Below are 22,698 nucleotides of genomic sequence, written 5' to 3' on the forward strand. Positions count from 1 at the left end.
GAATATTTGGTAGAATTCCCCTGTGGATCATGTGGTCCTTGACTTTTCTTTGCTGCAAGGTTTTTGATTACTGATTCAATTGCTTTGCTAGTAATTGGTTGGTTGAGATCTTTTATTCTTTTTTTTTTTTTGATTAATGTAATCAGTTTGTGTGTTTCTAAGAATTTGCCCATTTCATCTAGGGCATCTATTTTATTGGCATGTACTTGCTCTTAGTAACCACTTATAATCCTTTTTATTTCAGCAGGGTCAGTAGTAATGTTCCTGTTTTCACTTCTGGTTTTCGTTTTTGGTGTCCTCTTTTTTTCCTTTGTCAATCTAGCTAAAAGTTTGTTGCTCTTTTCAGGGAACCAACTTTTGGTTTTGTTGATACTCTCTATTGTTTTTTATTTTCTATTTCATATATCTCTGCTGTAATCTTTGTTATTTTCTTCCTTCTTCTTGTTTTGTGTTTAGTTTGCTCTTCTTTTTCAAGTTCTTCCAGTTTTGAGGTTAGGTCTCTGATTTGAAGTCTTTCTTCTTCTTTTTTTCTTTTTAAATAATTTTTAAAATGAAGTATATTATATATTCTCATACCATATAATCACCAAAGTAATGATAAGTCTAGGTTTTTGTATCTATAACGTACAAACATATAAAAATGCTAACAAGTAAAAAAAAATGGTGGGGGGACAGAGATGCCTAGGAAAAGTATATGTGCATGTTATTGTAGCTAGTTGACATCAAACCAAATGTAATTGTTATATAGTTAGGATGTTAAATTTTAACCCTAAGGAAAACAGATAAAAAAAAAAATCCAAATAGAAATGAGAAGGCACTCAATACAGTACAACAAAAGAAAGCAAATAAATATAAAACTAGGCTTTAAAGGAAGTGAGGGACATTTCTTCTTCTTCTTCTTTTTTTTTTTTTTTTTTTTTTGCTTGGGCAGGCACTAGTAATGAACACTAGTAATGAACAAGCTGAGGGGGAAATCAAGAAACGAATCCCATTTACAATTGCAACTAAAAGAATGAAATACCTAAGAATAAATTTAACTGAAGAGACAAAAAACATATACAAAGAAAACTACAAAAAACTGTTAAAAGAAATCACAGAAGACTTAAATAGATGGAAGGGCATACCATGTTCATGGATTGGAAGACTAAATATAGTTAAGATGTCAATCCTACCTAAATTGATTTACAGATTCAATGCAATACCAATCAAAATCCCAACAACTTATTTTTCAGAAATAGAAAAACCAATAAGCAAATTTATCTGGAAGGGCAGGGTGCCCCAAATTGCTAAAAACATCTTGAGGGAAACAAAGCCAGGTCTCTGGCATAGCAGGCAAGAGCTCTGCCTGCTGAACCACTGTGGCCTGCCCTCTTCTTTTTTAATGTAAGTATATAGAGCTATAAATTTCCCTGTCAACACTGCTTTGTGCTTTGGCTGCATTCTACATTTGGGCATGTTGTGTTTTCATTTTCATTCATCTCAAGATATTTCCTAATTTCACTTCTGGTTTCCTCTTTAACTCATTGATTGTTTAAGAGTATGTTGTTTTATTTCCACATATTTGTGAATTTGCCTTCTGTTACTTATTTCCAGCTTCATTTCCTTGTGATCAGAGATGTACAGTGTATGATTTCAATATTTTTTAATTTATAGAGACTTGTTTTATAACACAACATATGGTCTATCCTGGAGAAGGATCCACACGCACTTGAGAAGTATGTGTATTCTTGTTTGTTAGGTGTGGTGTTCTATATGTCTGTAAACATAGTTGTTTTAGTGTATCATTCAAGTCCTGTACTTCCTTACTCATCTTCTGACTAGATGTTCTACCCATTACTGTGAGTAGTGTGTTAAAGTCTGCTACCATTAATATAAAACTGTCAATTTTCCCTTCAAATCTGTCAGGTATTTGTTTCATATATTTTGGGGCTCTGCTGTTAAGAGCAGATATTTATGGTTGTTACATCTTCCTGTTGTATTGTTCAACTTTGTCTGTTGTAACTCTTTTTGACTTAAAGTCTATTTGATCTGAGATTAGTATAGTTACCCAGCTCTCTTTTGGTTATTACTTGCATGGTATATATTTTTTCCATATGTTCATTGTCATCCTACTTGTATATATGCCTGTAAGGTGAGTCTATTGCAGTCAGCATATAGTTGGGTCATGCTTTGCTATCCATTTTTCCAGTTTTGACTGGAGAGTGTGATTCACTGACATTGAAAGTCACTACTTATAATACAGATCTTTCTTCTATGATTTTACTATTTAGCCTCTGTAAGTCATACCATTTTGGTCCCTCACTTCCTTTAAAGCCTAGTTTTATATTTATTTGCTTTCTTGTGTTGTACTGTATTGAGTGCCTTCTCATTTCTATTTGGAATTTTTTTTTGATCTGTTTTCCTTAAGGTTAAAATTTAACATCCTATATCAACAAATCAAAGCAGAAAAATCACATGATCATCTCAATTGATGCAGAGAAGGCCTTTGACAAGATTCAACATCCTTTCCTGTTGAAAACACTTCAAAAGATAGGAATACAAGGGAACTTCCTTAAAATGATAGCGGGAATATATGAAAAACCCATAGCTAATATCATCTTCAATGGGGAAAAATTGAAAACTTTCCCCCTAAGATCAGGAACAAGACAAGGATGTCCACTATCACCACTATTATTCAACATTGTGTTGGAGGTTCTAGCCAGAGCAATTAGACAAGAAAAAGAAATACAAGGCATCAAAATTGGAAAGGAAGAAGTAAAACTATCACTGTTTGCAGACGATATGATACTATACGTCGAAAACCCGGAAAAATCCACAACAAAACTACTAGAGCTAATAAATGAGTACAGCAAAGTAGCAGGTTACAAGATCAACATTCAAAAATCTGTATCATTTCTATACACTAGTAATGAACAAGCTGAGGGGGAAATCAAGAAACGAATCCCATTTACAATTGCAACTAAAAGAATGAAATACCTAAGAATAAATTTAACTAAAGAGACAAAAAACATATACAAAGAAAACTACAAAAAACTGTTAAAAGAAATCACAGAAGACCTAAATAGATGGAAGGGCATACCATGTTCATGGATTGGAAGACTAAATATAGTTAAGATGTCAATCCTACCTAAATTGATTTACAGATTCAATGCAATACCAATCAAAATCCCAACAACTTATTTTTCAGAAATAGAAAAACCAATAAGCAAATTTATCTGGAAGGGCAGGGTGCCCCAAATTGCTAAAAACATCTTGAGGGAAAAAAACGAAGCTGGAGGTCTTGCACTGCCTGACTTTAAGGCATATTATGAAGCCACAGTGGTCAAAACAGCATGGTATTGGCATAAAGACAGATATATCGACCAATGGAATTGAATAGAGTGCTCAGATATAGACCCTCTCATCTATGGACATTTGATCTTTGATAAGGCAGTCAAGCCAACTCACTTGGGACAGAACAGTCTCTTCAATAAATGGTGCCTAGAGAACTGGATATCCATATGCAAAAGAATGAAAGAAGACCCATATGTCACACCCTATACAAAAGTTAACTCAAAATGGATCAAAGATCTAAATATTAGGTCTAAGACCATAAAACAGTTAGAGGAAAATGTAGGGATATATCTTATGAATCTTACAATTGGAGGCGGTTTTATGGACCTTAAACCTAAAGCAAGAGCACTGAAGAAGGAAATAAATAAATGGGAACTCCTCAAAATTAAACTCTTTTGTACATCAAAGAACTTCATCAAGAAAGTAGAAAGACAGCCTACACAATGGGAGATAATATTTGGAAATGACATATCAGATAAAGGTCTAGTATCCAGAATTTATAAAGAGATTGTTCAACTCAACAACAAAAAGACAGCCAACCCAATTACAAAATGGGAAAAAGACTTGAACAGACACCTACCAGAAGAGGAAATACAAATGGCCAAAAGACACATGAAGAGATGCTCAATGTCCCTGGCCATTAGAGAAATGCAAATCAAAACCACAATGAGATATCATCTCACACCCACCAGAATGGCCATTATCAACAAAACAGAAAATGACAAGTGCTGGAGAGGATGCGGAGAAAGAGGCACACTTATCCACTGTTGGTGGGAATGTCAAATGGTGCAACCACTGTGGAAGGCAGTTTGGCGCTTCCTCAAAAAGCTGAATATAGAATTGCCATACGACCCAGCAATACCATTGCTGGGAATGTACTCAAAAGAATTAAGGGCAAAAACTCAAACGGACATTTGCACACCAATGTTTATAGCAGCGTTATTTACAATTGCAAAGAGATGGAAACAGCCAAAATGTCCATCAACAGACGAGTGGCTAAACAAACTGTGGTATATACATACGATGGAATATTATGCAGCTTTAAGACAGGATAAACTTATGAAGCATGTAATAACATGGATGGACCTAGAGAACATTATGCTGAGTGAGTCTAGCCAAAAACTAAAAGACAAATACTGTATGGTCCCAATGATGTGAATCGACATTCGAGAATAAACTTGGAATATGTCATTGGTAACAGAGTCCAGCAGGAGTTAGAAACAGGGTAAGATAATGGGTAATTGGAGCTGATGGGATACAGACTGTGCAACAGGACTAGATACAGAAACTCAAAAATGGACAGCACAATGATACCTAATTGTAAAGTAATCATGTTAAAACACTGAATGAAGCTGCATCCAAGCTATAGGTTTTTGTTTTGTTTTGTTTTTACTATTACTTTTATTTTTTTCTCTATATTAACATTCTATATCTTTTTTCGGTTGTGTTGCTAGTTCTTCTAAACCGATGCAAATGTACTAAGAAACGATGATCATGCATCTATGTGATGATGTTAAGAATTACTGATTGCATATGTAGAATGGTATGATTTCTAAATGTTGGGTTAATTTCTTTTTTTTCCGTTAATTAATAAAAAAGAAAAAGAACTCACTTTGGTTTTACTGATAGGACAGATCAAATGATGCATACTCAGCTTTTGTTTATCTGGGAATATCTTAGTCTTTCCCTCAGTTTTGAAAAATAGCTTCTCTAGATGTAAGCAGTGTTGTTTTATAATTTTTTTCTGTACTTCATAAATATTTTTTTCCAGTTCAAAAAAAAAAATTTAACATCCTAACTATATAACAATTACATTTGGTTTGATGTCAACTAGCTACAATAGCATGCACATATACTTTTCCTAGGCATCTCTGTCCCCCCACCACTTTTTTTTTCACTTGTTAGCATTTTTATATGTTTGTACATTGTAGATACAAAAACCTAGACTTATCATTACTTTTTATGCATTTGCATTTTAGCACATATAAGAAGTGGAGTTACATACCCAAACAATACAATACAGTAACACTGGCATTTATAATTACCCAAATAAAGACTTTACCATAGGTCTTTATTTCTTTCTGCTGCTTTGAACCACTGTTTAGTGTCCCTTCATTTCAGTTTGAAGAACTTCCTTTAGCATTGCTTGAAGGGCAGGTCTAGTGGTGATGTACTCCCTTCATTTCTGTTTATCTGAAAATGTCTTCATCTCTCTCTCATTTTTGAAAGAGAGTTTTGCTAGATAAAAACTCTATAAAAACTGTTGGCTGGCAGGTGTTTTCCTCCAGCATTTTAAGTGTTTCAATCTACTGCCTTCTTGCTTTCATCGTTTCTGATGAGAAATTGGCACTCAGTCTTATTGGTCTTCCCTTGTTTATAACACATTGCTTTTCTCTTGCAGCTTTCAGAACTCTCTCCTTGTCTTTTGCTTTTGGTAGTGTAATCAGTATATGATGGATGTGTATTTTTCTTCATGTTCATCCTGCTTGGTGTTCTCTGAGCTTCCCGGATGTGCATGTTCATGTCTTTGGCTAAGTTTAGGAAATCATTTCTTTGGCTATTTCTTCTGCCCCTTTCTCTTTTTCTTCTCCTTCTCCGTAATGCATATATTGGTGCTTGATGTTGTCCCATGGCTCTCTTGGGCTAGTTTCACTTTTAATATTTATTTTTTCTTTCTTCTCCTCAGCCTGAGTTATTTCAAGTGTCTTTTCTTCAAGTTCACTGAGGCTTTCTTTTGCCAGCTCCATTCTGCTCTTGAAATCCTCCTGGGCGTTTTTTCATTTTGGCTATTATTGTCTTCAACTCCAATAATTCTGTTTGGTTCCTTTAAAAATTCTCAACCTCTTTTCTTAGACTTTCATAGTGTTCATTCACTATTTTCCTGATATCCTATAGTTCTTTGTACTTTCCTTTTTCTCCTTAAGCATTTTCAAGGTAATTTTAAACAAAATTTTTATCTATTATTCTGTAAAGCCTTTGTGCAGTATGTCCACGCTCTTGTCTTCTTCATTGCTGTTTTCTGTACTTTTATCCTCTCCATTTGGATGCCATAATTTCCTGTTTCTTTGCCTTTTACTCTTTTGTTGCACACTGTACATTTTAATATTTTAAAATGTTATTTCTGGGATTTACTTGCTGGGATGTCTGTTTCTGGTTTTTGTTAACCAGCTGGTGATAAGACCGCTTATTTTTTTGACCCTCAACCTTCCTGTCAGGAAAGTCTGCCCAAGATAAATGCATGATGCAGGGTTTTCCCTGTCTTTTTGGACCTCTGTCTTATCCTGGGATTTGCTTATTAGCTGTTTTTGGAGTTCCCCTGTTAACAGGAATTTGGTTTTCCCTTGGGAAAAACCTTCCCCCCCTTTTTTTTTTAAAAAAAAACATTTAAAAATGTGAAATATAACTTACATACCAAGAAAAGAAAGAAAAAGCAACAATTTTCAAAGTATGTTCATAAGTAGTTACAGAACAGATTTCAGACTTTGTTATAGGTTAGCATTCCAGTATGTCAGATTGTTTCTTCAAGCTGCTCCAAAATACTGGAGGCTAGAAGAAATGTCAATATGTTGATTCAACAGTTATGCTCATTTGTTAAATCCTATTTTCTGTGTTATCACTCCTCCTTCTCCTTCGATCCTTCTTCCAAACTATAGGGATCTTTAGGCAATGCCCATTCTGATTTTTTCACATTGACACTAAAGAATAGGGGGATGTAATTAGTTGATAATCTTGGAGAGGCTGGTCCCTCTGAGTTTCAGGATTTGTCTGGCCTAGGAATCCTCAGGAAAGCAAACAGTGCATGAAACTTTTGTAGAGTCTCAGTTCAAACCCTAGGTATTCTTAAGAGCTAACATGAATGATGTTGGTTGGCATTTAGTAAACTATGGCAATTGGCACTTCTAACTGAAGCTTGCATAAGAGTAGCCTCGTGACTCTATTTGGTCTCTCTTAGCCACTGGTGCCTTATTTTATTACACTTTCCCCCCCTTTTTTGTCAGGAAGGTGCTGTCAGTCCCACGGTACCAGGACCAAACTCATCCCCAGAAGTCACACCCCACATTGTCAGGGAGATTTTCACCCTTGAATGTCACATCCCGTGTAGTGGGGATGGTAATAATTTTCCTTGCAGAGTTGAACTTAGAGAGAGAGAGGCCACATCTGAGCAACAAAAAAGGTTCCTTGGGAGCAACTTTTAGGCCTCATTATAAGTAGTCTTAGCTTCTCCACTACAGAAATAAGTTTCATAAGAGCAAGCCTCAAAATCAAGGCTTGGCCTACTTTCTTGGGAGTCCCCAGTGGTTGAGAGAGTACCTGGGGTTTCCCAGATGGGAAGGTTTAATAGTTCCATTTTTTTCCCTCCTGGAACTCACAAGGGACTCTACCAGTGTCAGCCCACCATAGTCTGAGAAGTATCCTGGTATTACATTAAGCCATACAGAATTACAAGGCCTTGTTCGCATTATGGACTACAAGAGTTTGGGTTGTTTAAATGAGCTATCCAGACAGGTTGATTAAGATTGTGTGTTATAGAAAATTTAGGTTCTAGATATAATAAACCTCTATGCCTTGGTCTCATAGAGTAGGTGAAGGTCTAGAGTACATGCACTATCATCTTTTACCCTGTATTCAGATTTACCTTTGTCCCAGCCAGATTGGCTTCATTTTTATTGCTAATTGAGGCCTGATCTCTCTTTTTGTTGTTGTTACTTTAACTGTTATTATATATAGCTATGCTAACTTTCAGGGTTGCAGCACTCCATTTCTGGGTCTTAGGTGTCACAGAGTTACTCAAAGTTCCAGGGAAATACCAGCTGATATACATATAGCTCAGTGTTTTAATATCTAGAAATACACTTACAACTTTAAACTAAGTGTAACTGCTATGAGGGCTTATAATGTAGGCTCCAATTTTCTTATAAGTATTTTCAGAAAGAGACCTTAGCATATTTGTTCTTTCATTTCTGGCTTATTTTGCACAACACATTGTCCCCAAGGTATATTCAGTTCGTTGCATGGCTCTTGATGTCCTTCCTTTTTGTAGCTGCTCCATATTTCATCATATAAATGTATCACAGATTGTCATTCTGCTTCTCAGTCATCACACCCTCTGCTTTCTCTATCTATTGGGCATCATGGATAATGTCCAAAATAAACAAATGTAGCTCTTCAGCTAACTTTTCCCCCTGCAGACCTGAGAGAGTGCTATCTCAGCTGCCTCTGCCCCTGTCTCGGGAGGGCTGAAACAGGGACCCAGTGATCTGAGTTTGCTAATCAAAAGCTGTGATCAGGGCAGGCCATGGTGGCTCAGTGACAGAGTTCTCACTTGCCATGCCAGAGATCTGGGTTCAATTCCCTGTGCCTGCCCATGTTAAAAAAAAAAAATCTGTTATCAGTGATTGGCTTGCATACCTCTGTTCTCAGGGGAGGAAGTTTTACATACCTTTCTGTCTGTAGCAGCTAGCCAGGGACTGGACCCTGTGCTGGCCTGCCCAAATGGGGGATGGGCACCAGTAGTCACTGGGCTATAATTTATCAGCCTCTTCCTCCTGCTCTTCTCTGGATGCTTTACAGTGTTCTTCTGGCTTCTGAAGCATCAAAATAGTTGTTTCAGACAGTTCCTACCTATTTGGTGGAAGGACTGAGTCCTAGAGTTCCTTATTCTGCTATCTTCCCCAGTAGTTCCCCATTCATTTCTTATGTATTTATTGAGCAACTACTGTGTGGAAATGCAAAGAAGGGAACTGTTCACCATGGGAGGGGGCACCATATCCTAGGTAACCTGTGTATCCTCAGACTGGACACTGTGAGTGCAAAACATGTGCCAGGCCCTGCTCTTGGTGCTTCAGAAACACTGACATGTTTACTCCCTACAGCAACCTTATGAGACAAGTGCAATATTGCCTCTATTTTACAGAAGAGAAGACAGTAGGGCTAAGTGAATGCTTTTATGATGATGATGTTCATAATTGTCATGTAAGCACCACTCCATGTGGTCTTCTGGGTTCCTCCTCTTGTGAACTCAGATTAATTGGTGCAGTTCATCTCCTCTTCTGTGGGAGGTAGACCCTTCTCAAGGTTTCCTGAGAATGTCTCTGAGGCCTTTTGTTCTCCTGATCAACCCAGTACCCTTGCCTGTGGTTATCAACATGCTGGTGGTGACTCTCCTTTCTCTGCTAGTGGTACCTCCTACTGTCATGGTCTGAATTCCTTTATCCCTTATACCTTAGGCTGTGTAGGTAGCTCATCTTTTCTCAAAGTTGGATGTAATGCAGGGGAATTGCAGCACAGCATAGCAAGGCAATAGCAGACAGTCAAATAAATGTTCTATCCTCTGTTTAGATGGCTCACCATGTTCCCTGAGAGACTAAGCATGCTATTATCATGCTATTATCTTTGCAGGCTTTGCTCCCCACTATGGGCCATCTGCCCAATTAATTACTTCTTCCAACCCCCAAATTCCAAGTGACTTTCCTATGGAGTAGAATTTAGCTCATACCTCATTTTCCTCTTTACAGTCTCAGCTGTGCCCAGAACTTGCTATCCGCACCCATAAAGTACCATCAAGGCTCACATAGTGTTACCTTTCTATAAATTATGTCCAAATGTATAAAAATGGCCACAGCCATGGCTTTGAGTAGTAGTTCCCCCTGCTACATCATATATGTCAGAGCTTGCAGAATAGTTGGGAACTAGATTTCTTAAAGTAAGGTCAAAATTACATGAAAATGGTGGCTTTCAGGAGGTTGAGGCAACATGGCAGCTTAGTGAGATGTGGAATCTGGTTCATCCTCCAGGGCAGCTAGTAAATAGCCAGGAACAGTATAGAACAACTGCTGGGGTCACATCAGTGAGCAGACACACAGCATACACCGGTCTGGGCAAGCTGTACCGGCTTTGGCCACACACAGAACTGTAAGTCCCCCAAGATGTGGAGGCTAGTGCCCCTCCCCCATGGCCCTCCCCCCTGGGCACAGCTGGCTGATTCCCCTAGGGGAAAGGAAAGAGATTTTATTAGCAGCAGAGGCTTAGTGCAACCAAGCTCCAACTGCAGAATTACTTAACAAATTCTGACTACTGAAACAGGCCCCAAGCTCAGACAAACCTGGTATAAGAGCTAAAGGTACTAGGAGCCTTTGACCCAGCAGAGAGGTGGCAGGGCTGACTGGATGGGGGTGGTGGTGAACCAGAGGCTTTTTGCATCAGACAGCACAAAATGCTTGCAAAGGGATGAACCCTGGAGATACATAGAGCAAGAGCAATGTACAAACTTAAGCTCTTGATTGACAAAACCTGAGGTACCAGGGTCCTGCTTCGAAAAGGATTATTTTTACTTTGTTTCTACTACTTAACATCTCATTAGATAAAACTGCTAGGATTTTCAGGCTCCAACTGCCCAGGGCAAGGGTGGAATTAAGCATGTCTGAGAGACAAAGTAGCTGGTCAGGTGAAAGTAGTTAATTCCCTTCTGCAGGGGAGGGGTGGGACCCAGCTCAGGTGGAATCCTTCCCTCAAGGAATTCAGACCCCAGGGTCTGGAAAACTGAAGCTATTAAAGCCAGCCTACAACCTCTCCTCTGTATCAACCATTCCCCCAAGCAAGGAGAGTCTGCTGAAGTTAAAGGCACCACATCACTTTATGCTGGTGGGAAGCTGCAGGCAGACAAGCACCACATGCTGGACAGTATAGGAAGAACACAGAGTCTAGAGGCTTCATAGGAAAGTCTGTCAACCTGCTGGGGTTAGGTCTCACTGTTAGGGAAAACTGATGCTGGTGACTCTTTCCTCCCAAGAGGGGGCCAGTCCGTTCTTGGAAAATATGACTGTGGTCTACAATATCAAAAAGTCTCCTAAAAAAAAAGGTCTCCTATACACAGGACAAGAAACAGAAAAGCAAGAACTGAAAAATTCTGATCAGTTAAACAAAACCTATGCTAGAGGCCTAGAATAAGCTGAATTGAATGTCAAAGAACAGATAAAGAACGAAGTCATCCAGCAAGGAAATTCTAGGTAAAAGAGTGAAAATAATCTCCAGAATAAACTAGTTAAAGAAATCAAATGCCTAGACACCAGCAAAAAATAATGAGTCATACTGGGAAAATAAAAAATATGGCCCAAAGAAATGAACCAACAATTCAAATGAGATACAGGATTTGAAACAACTCATTCAGGATGTTCAAACAGACACAAAAAATCTCATGAAAAAATCAAATCAATGAGTTGAGGGAGGAGATAAGAAGGAAATGGACAAACAAAGAAATTGAAAGTTTGAAAAAAACAAATCACAGAACTTATGGAAATGAAAGGCACAGTAGAAGAGATGAAAAAATTATAATAATAAAACAATGGAAACCTACAATGATAGCTTTGAAGAGCCAGAAGAAAGGATTAGTGAATTGGAGGATGGGACATCTGAAATTTGACACACAAAAGAAAATACAGGGAAAATTATGAACCAGGGTCTCAGGGGATTGAATGACAACGTGAAGTGCACAAATAGACATGTTGCGGGTGCCCCAGAAAGAAAAGAGGAGGGAAAAGGAGGAAAAAGACTAATGGAGGAAATTATCACCCAAAATTTCCCATCTCTTACGAAAGGCATAAAATTACAGATCCAAGAAGTGCAGTGTGCCCCAAACACAATAGATCCAAATAGACATACTCTAAGACATTTGCTAATCAGACTGTCAGATGTCAAAGAGAAAGAGAATTTTGAAAGAAGCAAGAGAAAAGCAATCCATCACATAGAAGGGAAGCCAAATAAGACTATGTGTCAGCAGACACTATGGAGGGTAGAAGGCAGTGGTATGATATATTTAAGATTCTAAAAGAGAAAAACTGCCAACCAAGAGTTCTATATCCATCAAAATTGTCCTTCAAAAATGAGGGGAAAATTAAAACATTTTCAGACAAAAATCACAGAGAATTTGTGACCAAGAGACCAGCTGCACAAGAAATACTAAAGGGAGCTTTACAGGCAGATAAGAAAAGGCAGGGGAGAGAGGTGTGGAGAAGAGCATAGAAATGAAGACTATTGGTAAAGGTAAAAAAATAAAATAAAATTAGATAGGACATGTAAAATCCCAAAGGCAAAATGGAGGAAGAAAGTACTGCCTTTGCACTAATGACACTAAATGTTAATGGATTAAATTCCCCAATCAAAGGACACAGACGGGAAGAATGGATTAAAAAATTTTAGACACAAAGATAAAAATAGGTCAAAAGGTTGGGAAAAGACATTTCATGCAAACAACAATCAGAAAAGAGCAGGAGTAGCTATACTGATATCTGACAAATTAGACTTCAAATGTAAAACAATTAAAAGAGACAAAGAAGGACACTATGTATTAATAAAAAGAACAATTCAACAAGAAGACATAACAATCATAAATATTTATGCACTGAGCTCCAAAATACATGAGGCAAACACTGAAAACACTGAAAGGAGAAATAGATACATCTACCACAAGAGTTGGAGACTTCAATTCCCTACTCTCATCAATGGATAGAACATCTAGACAAAAGATCAACAAAGAAACAGAGAATTTGAATAACACAATAAATAAACTTGACTTAACAGATATTTATAGAACATTACACCCCACAACAGCAGGATACAGCTTTTTCTCAAATGCTCATGGATCATTCTCAAGGATAGACCATATGCTGGGTCACAAAACAAATCTCAATCAATTAAAAAAGATTGGAATCCTATGAAGCACTTTCTCAGATTATAAAGTAATGGTGTTGGAAATAAATAATAGGCAGAAGGCCAGAAAATTCACAAACATATGGAGGCTAAACAACATACTCTTAAATAGTGAGTGGGTCAAGGAAGAAATTACAAGAGAAATCAGCAAATATCTCAAGACAAATGAAAATGAAAACACAACATATCAAAATTTATGGGTTGCAGCAAAGGCAATGCTAAGAGGGAAATTTATTGCCTTAAATACCTACATCAAAAAAGAAGAGCAAAGATCGAGGAATTAACTGTCCACTTGGAAGAACTAGAAAAAGAACAGCAAACTAACCGCAAAGAAAGCAAAAGGAAAGAAATAATGAAGATTAGAGCAGAAATAAATGAAATTGAGACCATGAAAACAATTGAGAAAACCAACAAAACCAGAAGTTGGTTCTTTGAGAAAATTAATAAAATTGATAGACCCTTAGCAAGGTTGACAAAAAGAAATAGAGAGAGAATGCAAATAAATAATACAGAAATGGAAGAGGAGACATAACTACTGACTCTGCAGAAACAAGGGAGGTAATGAGAGGATACTATGAACAAGTTTATGCTAATAAACTAGAAAACATAGATGAAATGAGCAACTTTCTAGAAAGGCATGAACAACCAACATTGACCTGAGAAGAAATAGATGACCTCAACAAACCAATCACAAGTAAAGAAATTGAATCGGTCATCAAGAAGGTTCCAAAAAAGTAAAGTCCAGGACCAGATGGCTTCATGTGTGCATTCTACCAAGCATTCAAGAAAAAATTAGTACCAATCCTACTCAAACTCTTCAAAAAAACTGAAGAGAAGGGAAGGCTACCGAACTCATTCTATGAAGCCGAAATCACCCTCATACCAAAGCCAGACAAAGATACTACAAGAAAAGAAAATTACAGACCAATATCTCTAATGAATATAGATGCAAAATTCTTGCAAATCCAATCCAGCAGCACATTAAGAGAATTATACACCATGACCAAGTGGGATTTATTCCAGGTATACAAGGATGGTTCAACATAAGAAAATCAATTAATGTAATACACCATATCAACAAATCAAAGCAAAAAACTACATGATCATCTCGATTGATGCACAAAAGTCTTGACAAAATTCAATATCAATGGAAACACTTCAAAGGATAGGAATAGAAAAGAACTTCCTCAACATGGTAAAGGGAATATATGAAAAACCCATAGCTAACATCGTCCTCAATGGGGAAAGATAGAAAGCATTCCCCTTAAGATCAGGAACAAGACTAGGATGTCCACTGTCACTACTGTTATTCAACATTGTCTTGGAAGTTCTAGCCAGAGCAATTAGACAAAAACAAGGCATCAAATCGGAAAGGAAGAAGAAAAACTCTCACTGTTTGCAGATGATATGATACTATATGTTGAAAACCCTAAAAACTCCACAGCAAACCTACTAGAGCTAATAAATGGCTACAGCAAAGTGGCAGAGTACAAGATTGACACCCCCAAATCAGTAGTGTTTCTGTACAAGTAATGAGCAATCTGAGGAGGAAATCAAGAAAAAAATTCCATTTATAATTGCAACCAAAAGAATAAAATATTTAGGAATAAATTTAACTAAGCATACAAAAGACTTATACACAGAAAACTATAAGAAATGGCTAAAAGTTATTACAAAGACCTAAATAAATGGAAGGGCATACCGTGTTCATGGATTGGAAGACTAAATATAGTTAAGATGTCAATTCTACCTAAATTGATTTATAGATTCAATGCAATACCAATTAAAATCCCAAAAAATTACTTTGCAGATATAGAAAAACCAATAACCAAATTTATTTGGGGCAGGGTGCTGCAAATAGCTAAAAATATCTTGAGAAAGAAAAATTAAGTGGGAGGTCCCACACTGCCGTCGGAGAGCTCCAGTCGGTCAGGCCAGCTGGCACACCGGGTGGGGTTGGGGAGCTCGCTCGCGGAAATTAACCTGGGTAAGCCGAAGCCGGCGTCTTTCCCCTGCCGGTGGTCGCGAAGAAGTCGTCACTCAGGTCAGATGCGGGTTTTAAGTCTTTATTGTTACACTCCGGGATGGGTCACCCGGGAACCCGAAGAGTGGGACCTCTGGGGTATGAAGACCCCGGGGCTCTATCGACGACGCGGGGCTGGGCGAGCAACAGGCTTAAATATACTCGGAGGAGGGGTGGAGCTAAGGGTCTACACGTCACACTGAGGCAGCCAATCATGCAAGGTAGTAGGCAGTTGCCAGGCAGAGGGTAGAAATTAGGGGTATGGAACGAGTTGAGCATAACAGGAAGGGTTGCAGGCTTTGAGATGAGCTACGGAAATGGGCGGTCTACAACAAGAGGGGGAAGGGGGGAACAGTGAGCTAGGTTACAGATATGGGGGGCAGAGAGTGAACCTAGAGAGGGAGAGAAACATTAAAAAATTTTAAGTTTGGCTAGGCTCCAGTCCCTGAGAAATACGCCACACCACACTACCTTACTTTAAGGAGTATTACAAAGCTACAGTGGTCAAAACAGCATCGTACTGGCATAAAGATAGATACACTGACCAAGGAATTGAATACAGTGTTCAGATATAGACCCTCTCATCTATAGACGATTAATCTTTGATAAAGCAACAAGCCAACTCACCTGGGACAGAGCAGCCTCTTCAATAAATGGTTTTTAGAGAACTGGATATCCATATGCAAAAGAATGAAAGAGGATCCATATCTCACACCTTATATAAAAACTAACTCAAAATGGATCAAAGACCTAAACATTAGAGCTAAGATCATAAAACTTTTAGAAGAAAATGTAGGGAAATATAAAACTTGTAATAGGAGGCAGTTTCCTAGATCTTACACCCAAAGCACGAGCACTGATGAAAGAAATAGATAAATGAGAACTCCTTAAAATTAAATACTTTTGTGCATCAGAGAACTTTGTCAAGATAGTAGAAAGGCAGCCTAAGCAATGGGAGACAAGATTTGGAAACCACATATTAGATAAGGGTTTAGTGCTCAGGATATGTAAAGAGATTCTTCAACTCAACAACAAAAAGATAAACAACCCAATTAAAAAATGGGCAAAAGGCATGAACATACACTTCTCAGAAGAGGAAATGCAAATGGCTAAAAGGCACATGAAAAGATGCTCAACTTCCCTGGCAATTAGGGAAATGTAAGTAAAAAACACAATGAGATATCATCTCACGCCCACTAGAATGGTCATTATAAAAAAAACAGAAAAAGATAAGTGTTGGAGAGGATGTGGAGAAAGGCACACTTATCCACTGTTGGTGGAAATGTAAAATGACACAACTGTTGTGGAGAGCAGTTTAGAGGCATCTCAGGAAGCTAGGTATAGAATTGGCATATGATCCAGCAATCCCATTGCTAGAGATCTATTCACAGGACATGAGGGCAAGGACACAAATGGACATTTGCACACCTATATTTATAGCAGCATTATTTATAGTTGTCAAGAGATGGAAACAGCCCAAATGTCCCTCAATGGATGAGTGGCTAAACAAGCTGTGGTATACACACATGATAGAATGTTATGCAGCTGTAAGACAGAATAAAGTCATAAACATGGCACAACATGGATGGATCTTGAAGACATTATGCTGAATGAAATTAGCCAGAAACAAAAGGACAAATACTGCATTGTCTCACTGATATGAACTAACATTAATGAGTGAACTTTATGGAGTTTTTCAGTTAAGATCGTAGTGTTATCAGGAGATAGAAATAGGGTAGAGATCAGATAATTGATGCTGAAGGAATACAGATTGTGCATTAGGACTGATTGTAAAAATTCAGAAATGGATAGCACGACACTACCTGATTGTAGCACAATAATTTAAGTACACAGAATGAAGCTGAATATGAGAATGATAGAGGGAGAAGGGCTGGGGGTATGTATAAAACCAGAAGGAAAAATAGATGATAAGGACTGAGATGGTATAATTTAGGAATGCCTAGAGTGTACAATGATGGTGATTAATGTACAAATTAAAATAAATTTTTGCATGAGGAAGAGCAAAGTAATGTCAATATGCAGGGTGTTGAAAATAGATGATCATCCATATTTTAAATTTTCAACTTCCGTGTGAGACTAAGGGAGAAATGTTTACTTGGTGTAAAATTTATATTGTGACTAGTGCATTTCCTAATTTAACATGCATGGTTAGTTTAATTGAACACCATAGTACATGAAACCTTGAATAGGGCATGAGATTTTGTTGGTTTGCCCATGTTGGTGTGAAGCTCCAATAAATCCCAAAATAATTTGAACAGTGAATAAAGAAGTATTTGCAAATTCCCCTTGGGATAATGGGGAGCAAAGGGGAAATGTTCAACTTCCCCATTTGGAGAATTCCTGATATTCTTGCAAGCATTGGGGACAACCAAATCAATAGGCTGAGCCCTTGATCTTGGGTTTCGCCTCTATGAAACTTATCTCTGCAAAGGATAGGCTAAGCCTACTTGAAGTTAGGCCTTAAAGTCACCCCCAGAGAACCACTCTTTTTTTGCTCAGATGTGGTCTCTCTCTCTCTAAGCTGACATGGCAAGCAAACTCACTGCCCTCCTCCTCTATGTGGGGCATGACTCTCAGGAGTGTAAACCTCCCTGCCAACATGGTACAGAAATCCTGGGATGAGCTGGGACTTGGCATCAAGGGATTAATAAAACCTTCTTGTCCAAAAGGGGGAAGAGAGAAATGAGGCAAAATAAAACGTCGGTGGCTAAGCAATTTCAAACAGAGTAAAGAGGTTATCCTGAAGGTTATTCTTATGCATTATATAGATATCCCCTTTTTAGTTTATGGTGTATTGGAGTGGCTAGAGGGAAGTACCTGAAACTGTAGAGTTGTGTTCCAGTAGCCATGATTCTTGAAGATGATTGGAGAATGATATAGCTTTTGCAATGTGACTGTGTGATTGTGAAATCCTTGTGTCTGATGCTACTTTTATATACAGTATGGACAGATGAGTAAAAAATATGGATAAAATAAATAAGGGGGGAAGAAAGGTTAAAATACCTTGAATAGATTGAAATACTAGTGGTCAGTGAGAGGGAGGGGTAAGGGTATGGTATGTATGAGTTTTTTCTTTTTTCTTTTGTATTTCTTTTGCTGGAGAGATGCAAATGTTAAAAAAAATGATCATGGTGATGAATACACAACTGTGTGATGATATTGTAAGCTATTGATTGCACACCAAGTATAGAATTTTTGCATGTCAAGAATGTTTGTATGTTTGTTTGTTATGGTTTACAATAAAAATATTTGAAAAAAAATTATATGAAAATGATTCAAACAGGAGATGGCCAAAGAATATTACGTGAATGGTGGCTCCAAAGATAGGGGAGAGGAAGAGAAGATGATTGTAAGCTGGGTTTGCTCCATCTGGCTTTCATAGTAAAGGTGAAATTGGATTGGGCAATGAGTGATAGGTGGGAGTTGATGAGTGAAAAAAGATAGGAGGGTGCCACAGGCAGAGGGAGCAGCTTGAATAAAGGCACAGAGGTGGCACAACATGCCACATGCCACACTGGATTGGAGGGGGGTGGGAAGTCATCCAGGCTGGAGGAAGAGAGAAAGAAATCTCTCCAGGCTAGAAGGAGAAGCAGAAACCAGGCTGTGAAGAGCCTGCCAATTGTTTTTTGGTAGCATTGCTGAGTGAACGTGTTGATTGCGGTTCCCTGTGTACTAGACATGCAACAATGTAAACTGTCAGGATGCAGCTCTCTAATTAAGTCTATTTTCTTACAACATGTGTTTGTTTATCACAGAGAGCTGTGATAACTTGATAGTGTCGTGTCAACCTCATGTCATGCACCAGCTGAACTCAGTGACATTTTGGCTTCCAGTAGACTGTGGGTGTTATTATTGAGCTACCAAGGAGGCTGCCCAAGGCTGGAACTGCTCTGCTTTGAACGTGCATCCTTTGGGATCTGGGCAGATCTGACCCAACTCAGCAGAAAAACCGTGAGTTGAAACCACATGCCATCATCTGTATACACCGGTGGTTCTCAAACATTAGTCTAAGGGCTTGTAAAACCCCCCCCAGGGTTTCTGATTCTGCAGGTCTCAGGTGGCTGAGAATTTGCATTTCTAACAAGTTCCCAGGTGATGCTGATGCTGCTGATTGGGAAATCACACTTCATAGTGCTATTAACTCAAAAGTTTTCTTCTCCCTTTTTTCTTTCTGTAGAGGTGTGCCCTGAAGAAATTTGGAGAAAGAGTGAATGGAAGCCAAATGGTGGACACACTCTAAATGTCCATCAGCTGATGTATGGGTACACCAAATGTGACATATCCATAAAATTGAATATTATTCAGCCATAAAAGGAATGAAGTCCTAATGTATGCCACAATATGGATGAACCTTGAAAACATTACGCTAAGTAAAAGAAGCCAGATATAAGAGGTCACATACTGTGTAGTTCCATTTGTATAAAATATCAAAATAGGCAAATCCATAGAAACAGAAAGCAGATTAGTGGTTGTCAGGGCTGGGAGGAGGGGGGAGTGGAGAGCAACTGATTAATGGATACCAGATTTCTACGTGGGGCGATGAAAAAATAAAACATTGTGAATGAACTAAATGTCACCGAATTATACACTTTCAAATGGTAAAATCTTATGTGTATTTTACCACAATACATAAATTAAAACAAAAAGCAACAATAGAGCAAATGGAGTGTTGTTCTAATTCAAATGTGGGCCATTTGAAAGGTTCACAAGGAAAAAAGTTGGAAATGTAGAGGACCTAAACCAATGCATCTCAACCATGGTTGCATGAAGAATCACCTGGAGAGTTTCTATAGCATACCCTTGTCTTAGTTCCGTCCACGGCCAGTTAAGTAAAAACCTCTGAAGGTGAGACTTAGACATCTGAATAGTTACAATTAGCTCCCAGGTGATTTTAATGTACAGCCAGGACTAAAAACTGAGAGGCCAGATGGACTGACAAACTTTGTGTAAACTGTCTGGAGCCTCATCACAGACCTTTCATCTTCTCCTCTCAAACTTGCTTAGGAGTGGTGTGGAGAATAGAAGGAAGAGTCTTTTGGGATCAGATCTATCAGCTTCGGGAAAATGACCCCACTACCAGTAAGCTGTGTGGCCTTGGGAAAACCACATAACCTCTCTGACTGTCTGTTTTTGCCTATGTAAAGAACGCTAATTTATAGGGTTGTCATCTATGAAACAGATGAATTTCCTGGTTTTAAGAGTGTTGGACACTGTTTTGCAACCATCCATTTTTTTGAATGCCCCTCTAGGCCAGAAGGGAGACAGGTGTCTTATTTGCGTGAAGTCCTAGCGCTGCAGTATCTTGTACTAGAAGTTCAATTTTCTCCTTCCACCTGACAGTAAAGATATTTTTTATCCAAGGAGGACATGTTTAGATCAGGAATTAGTGATAATAGCTTCTTGGATCTATAATATGCAAGCAGAGGAAACGATGAGTCCTTTTTTGCATTCAGGCTCAGACTTTCTTTTGTGTACCAAGCTTTATAACAATGTAGCTATACTCCAGGATGAAAGCAGACAAAATTCACCCACAATTCCTAACAATAAATAAAATTGTTTGGATTTTTCCAAGTTTCTGTGCAGTCCTTATTTGTAGCTAATGTAGGTAATATATTTTTATTCAGCTACAATTATAGCATAGATACAATTTTTTATGTTCTTTTTTACTCAGCACTTCATCTTCCACATTTGTCATATTTCCATATTCTTCCCTATTGGCCTTTTAATGGCTACATAGTATTTCACTGAGAAGCTTACTATAATTTATTTTAATATTCCTCTACTATTAAGCTTTTTAATGGCTTCCAAGTTCTCAATTTAAGCATTTGCACCCAATAAAAATATTTCTGTATGACTTTTAATTTCCTTTGGCTTATTTCCTTAAAATAAAATTCCTGTAACTTACTGGATCAAGGGATATGAACATTTTAAGTCTTTTGAATGGGCTATCAAATTACTTGGTAAAGGATTGTACTAATTTGCACTCTGACCAGTAGGTGTGAGTGTATCATTTTCAACAATCTGCCAGCACTGAGTTTCATCATTTAAAAAACATTTGCAAATTGTACTGCTATAATGTAATGTAATGTAATGTAATGTAATGTAATGTAATAAGTGATTGTGTCTACTTTTTTAGTATACATAACATTTCTTTCCCACTCTTTTCTTGGTGACATCCCCACTATTTTGTAAACTGCTTGAGGGCAGTTTACAAGTCCTGCACATAGTACAAAATCAATAATTACTTTTTAAAGCAATGACTAATTCAGACAATCTCTCCTCCCAATAATTTTCCAGTTTTCTAATAGCAGAGGCTTAAAAAAAAACACAACTAAATTACATTTTATCTCACTTATGTTGGCAGCTTTAAAGAGCTCTGTTTGCTGGGGGAAATACAAATGAAGATTTTCACTTGGTGGGAAGTAGACTTCCCCCATCTAACAAAAGGAGAGCTGCTAAATTATTGCTTTTTCCCTCCCGCCACTCTCAGCACTCCGATCTCATTTTCCCTCTACTCCTGAAAGACCAGCATGATGTGAATTAAGGAAAAACTATTTGTAGAGCATATGGGAGGAAAATGAACATGAACAGGCCCTTCCTAAGCTATTGAGCTTAGCTCTCACCTTTTCAAGGGATAAGGGTGTGTGCATTCCCAGATGGAGGCAGAGATTGGAGTGATGCATCTACAAGTCAAGGATTGCTAAAGAATTTGTATTTTCGTATCTATTGATTGGGATGGCTCATGGTGATGAATAGCTACTGCGAATTCAGTATTGCTTTTTAAAAATACGTGTTTTATTAATTACAACAGTATCTATGTACATGTCAAGTATAGTAGTAAAAAACATACATGAGCCCTATTTATCCAGCTGTCTGAAATGTTTGATGACCATGTACATTCTCCGATTTCTTGTGTCCTCTGCACAAAGGTTGACAAAATACCGCTCTGAGAATAAGCCAAAAGGTTATTACTAGCATGTGCTTACCCAGTTAAGATGACTAGGGAAGTGTATGTCATTGTAACTAGTACTTTACTAGTATTTGATACGGTAACCTGCTTCCCTACTCCCTGGCCAAGAGACTCCTCTTAATCTTTGAAGATGGCTAATTTTAGAAGTGTGCTTCTCCAGTCTGTCCACCTTGTTTTCATCAGTGACAACAACAAACAATTAATGGCAGTTCTTAAATGTTTTGCTGCCTGAAATAACATCTTTCTCCAATTAAGAAGTAACAGAGGCTGCACCTCTCCTATGCTCTCTTCATTGGCTCTAACATCTTGACATCTTCCTATGTCTCCAGCTTTATCTAAGACCTAGCTTAGCTCTCAAACCAGAATATGTGATATGCTTCTACTGGGGAGGGATTGTTTGTGACTATGGTTTGCAAAGTAAATTTATGCTGGTGGTTTTCAGGAAGTTGACATACACCCAAGGGTCCCCTTGTCAGAGGGCAGCAGGTCCCCATGGGTCCACATGATCACCTGGACAAGGAGTTCTTGTGTCCTGGCCCCCTGGGGTTGCTGCAGAGAAGGAGTCATTCACTTTCTCACACTCTTTCCCCTTTCCCATTTTCTACAAGGACACTGTGGTCCTCTGGCTTCACTCTTCAAATTCAGC

At 38.1% G+C, this 22,698-nt stretch overlaps 1 long non-coding RNA gene across 1 annotated transcript in view; it reads left to right on the forward strand.

The window, feature by feature from the left end:
• Nucleotides 1-20,689, forward strand: part of LOC143686756 (uncharacterized) — a 31,997-nt gene extending 11,308 nt beyond the window's left edge. Inside the window, exons 2-3 of the long non-coding RNA XR_013177274.1 lie at nt 18,838-19,033; nt 19,260-20,689. This is a non-coding gene — a long non-coding RNA (uncharacterized LOC143686756). The remainder of the gene's footprint in view (nt 1-18,837; nt 19,034-19,259) is intronic.
• The last annotated feature ends 2,009 nt before the right edge of the window (nt 20,690-22,698 follow it).

The sequence above is a fragment of the Tamandua tetradactyla genome, chromosome 1 (genome assembly GCF_023851605.1).
Source record: "Tamandua tetradactyla isolate mTamTet1 chromosome 1, mTamTet1.pri, whole genome shotgun sequence".
Taxonomy (NCBI): Eukaryota; Metazoa; Chordata; class Mammalia; order Pilosa; family Myrmecophagidae; genus Tamandua; species Tamandua tetradactyla.